We start from the raw sequence: 3,975 nt of genomic DNA, 5'->3' as shown, positions 1-3,975 counted from the left end.
TACTCCACGGATCATCTTTCGCGGATATTTAAGGCAAATGTTTAGTTTTCTGTACAATACAGTGTTTTTGGGGTTAAAAACATAAAATAAAATAAATTATACCACTGAGTACTGTGGTCTACTGGAAATGCAGCATAATAAACAACAACAACAACAACAACAGGATGCCCCTCAGTGCAATACAGTACAGTCATGCATTGACTTACTGTATAACTTTAATTCATTTATGACCAAGGTAAGTATCAAATCACTTTTCCCCATTTAAATGAATTCAAATAGTATACATGTGTTCCAGCACTCCAAAAGTTTCAACCACCACCCCACCCAAAAAAAAAAAAAAAAAATTGAAACTTACAAATACAGTACTCCAAAACTCAGCCGCACGAGTCTTGACAGGGACTGGAGGGCGGGAACACATCACACCAGTGCATTGGCTCCCTGTGTGTTTTATGATTTTGTGCTTTTATGAGTTTTTAAATGTCTTAACAGTCTTGGGCCATCTTACTTATCTGACCTGCTTTTATCATATCAGCCGTCGCGGACCATGAGGTCCTCTGGCACTGGGCTTTCAATTATTGCCAGGGTGAGGATCAAAACATATGGTGAGGCTGCATTCAGACATTTTGGTCCCCAGATTGGTCTGCAGAGACTGTCGACGTTTTTAAGAGGAGGCTTAAGGCACATCTTTTTAGCTTGGCTTTTAAATAACATATTTATATACTTATTTAAACTTTATATATATATATAAATGCAAGTTTGAAACGTTTTAAAGCATTGTACAGCACTTTTGCTTTTGAGTTGCATTTTTATGTAAGAAAAGTGTTATACAAATATTTTTTTATTGATTGATTGATTAAATAACATTTTTTTTGTTATGTGTTTTTAAATGAAGAAATTTAACACTGAATTCTAAAACACAATAAAACACAAAATAAATAAATCGAGTGGTTAGTGCGGCAGTCGGCAACCCGTGGCTCCAGTGCCGCTTGCGGCTCTTTAGAGCCACCCTAGTGGCTGCCTGGAGGTTTTTCAAAAATGTTTGAGGGGAAATATATTTTTTGTTTTAATATGATTTCTGTAGGAGGACAAACATGACACAAGCATTCTTAAAGTTTTCCAATGTTGTAAAAATAAATATTAAATTTCAACATTTCTGTCAATGAGGATTCGCGTCATGGGCTGCGACACACGTTTCTATTAGCAGGGCGGGATGACAGTCAGGTGGCAGTTGTAAAACAAAAAACAGCATTTCACTTACAATTCACCGAGGGTACTAGCAAAGAACGGGAATCTGGAGGGCTTTAATTTTTTTGCGGGCGTTCTGGAGCCGTCACAGCTGTCTTCAGGTGGTAGGTGGTGCTACACCCTGAACTGGTATTGAAAATGATGTCCTTATTAAAATGATCATGCACAAAGTACAGATACTCCAGTTACAGCCTCGGAGAGCATCCTGACCAACTCCATCACAGTCTGTTATGGGTATTGTACCGTAAAGGACAGGAAGACTCCCGAGTGTTTCATTAAAAGTGTACAACACATCTGTGAAGTATCCTTCACACCACCACCCCACATATACACTATGACAGCCGTGCCACAAAGGGGGGCGCAGAACATTATCAGAGATCCACAAACATACACTTTTCAAACTTCAAATTTTTCCCATCTGGCAGACACTATTGGAGATTAACAACCGGGATGACAAAACTTGGGGTGGGGGAGACAAAAAAGCTTCTCCCCGCACGCCATCAGTCAACATCACAATCTGTCAAGCATGTTGTTGCAATATTTTGGGCCCACACAGCGACCGCCCCGATGTGAAACTTTTCATTGTGAATTAATAGAATCTGTAGAGTTCATTAACAGTTTTATTTTCGATACACGACTGAAATTATGCCGTGACGGCGTAAATGGAAACATTAAGGAATGTTCTTTTTTTTTAAGTAACTAAAAAGGTACTTTTAACAGCAATGCATAATGAATTACTTTTTGGTTTAAGTAATCAATTGAGTTACTTTTCAATGAAGTAACTAGTAACTATTCACTATTTTTCAGTAACTAGCAAAACATTGGTAATAGACAATATCGCGAAAGCAGAAGTAGTCTAAATGTCTAATGGCAAAAGTGAACTGAAAACAATCTCTTCATCATTCTTTCGAGAAAGCTAATCAGACCCAAAATGGAAAGAAAATGAAAAGGATTTGAAGCCCGTTCGAACACTTTCAGAGAACTAGAGTCCTCAGAAACAAGATTCACGGCATCAAGCACAAAGCCAGTGTCGTCCTCTGTCTGGGAAACATCTCTCAGATAGTATGTTGTGACTGACTAGATTGAACTATGACACTGCGATTGAAAACCATCTCGATTGTCGGGCTTCTTTGAGGTTTGAGAGTTTTGGTGGGACCGATGCACTGCCCTAATTTACGAGTACAATTTTCCAAGCCTCGTTTTGTCCACAGCTGTTGTCGAAAAAAACCTGGATCAAATAAAGCCTAACTCCATTTAACCCTAAAAGAAGCATGACTGACTCTTTTGGGGACATGAACCGGGGCACTTGCAAAGGATTGCTGTGAGTCTTCAACAAGAGGACACTGCTGGGGAAGATGCAAATGGGGTGAGTTCAGTTTTGGAAATTTGAAGGAGAAAAAGAAAGTGTGTACACCGAAGACTCCCACGGACTCCACTGCGCATTAAAGCGAACCCTGTTGAATTACTGAAATAGACAAAATTCTTGATTAAGACAAATCGCGAAATTGGTCTTGGACAGGGGTTCCCTACAAGCCTGGGGACTGGTCGGTTTTGATAGGTGTGTTAAAAAAAAAAAAAAGCTGTCTGTGTGTGTGGAATTAATGTTGCACATATTTTTTGTGCTCGTGCATACTGCCCCCAAAGCATCCTGTCAGTTTCATAAAAAAACCTTTTTTTTTCCCTCACTCAAAAAAAATCTCTCTCTCTCTCTCTCTCTCTCTCTCTCTCTCTCTCTCTCTCTCTCTCTATATATATATATACACTGTATATCTATGTATCGATATATGTATCGATACATAGATATATATCGACATCTATATGTCGATATATATATATATATATATCTATATAGATATAGATATACTGTATATCTGCATCTATTTATCATCGATCACCGTGCCACCTGATATATATATATAGAGAGAGAGAGAGAGAGAGAGAGAGAGAGAGAGAGAGAGAGAGAGGGAGAGAGAGAGAGAGAGAGATAGATATAGATACATAGAGATCAGTGGTTCTTAACCTGCGTTCAATCGAACCCCAGGGGTTTGGTGAATCGGTGTCAGGGGTTTAAGGTTAAGACACACCCAACTCAACATGTCAATTAGTTATGATGCGCCCGCTTGGCCATCACTGGCTGCAGATGATCACATGACATTGCTTGGCCAATCAGTGCTGTGGGAAATTTAGTTCACTTAGTAGTCAACGTGTGACTGTCGTGATAGTAGGTCGTACAATTAAAAACAAAAAAAAAGTATACTTATCTCTTGAAATTTTATTTACTTTTTTCTGTTTTTAAAAAATCCGTTTTTTTATATCTTGAATTTGTAAAAAAAATATATATATATTTTGAGGCAGATGGGCTACAGCAGCAGAAGACCAGCCGGGTGACACTCCTTTCAGCTCAGAACAGGAAACTGAGGCTACAATTTGCACAAGCTCATCGAAATAGGACAATAGAAGATTGGAAAAACGTTGCCTGGTCTGATGAGTCTCGATTTCTGCTGCGACATTGGGATGGTAGGGTCAGAATTTGGCGTCAACAACATGAAAGCATGGATCCATCCTGCCTTGTATCAACGGTTCAGGCTGGTGGTGGTGGTGTAATGGTGTGGGGAATATTTTCTCTTTGGGCCCCATGGGATCAATTGAGCATCGTTGCAACGCCACAGCCTACCTGAGTATTGTTGCTGACCATGTCCATCCCTTTATGACCACAATGTACCCAACTTC

This window comes from Hippocampus comes, unplaced genomic scaffold (assembly GCF_001891065.2).
Source record: "Hippocampus comes isolate QL1 unplaced genomic scaffold, H_comes_QL1_v1.1 scaffold36, whole genome shotgun sequence".
In the NCBI taxonomy this organism is placed as follows: domain Eukaryota; kingdom Metazoa; phylum Chordata; class Actinopteri; order Syngnathiformes; family Syngnathidae; genus Hippocampus; species Hippocampus comes.
Note: the sequence above shows the minus strand (reverse complement) of the source record.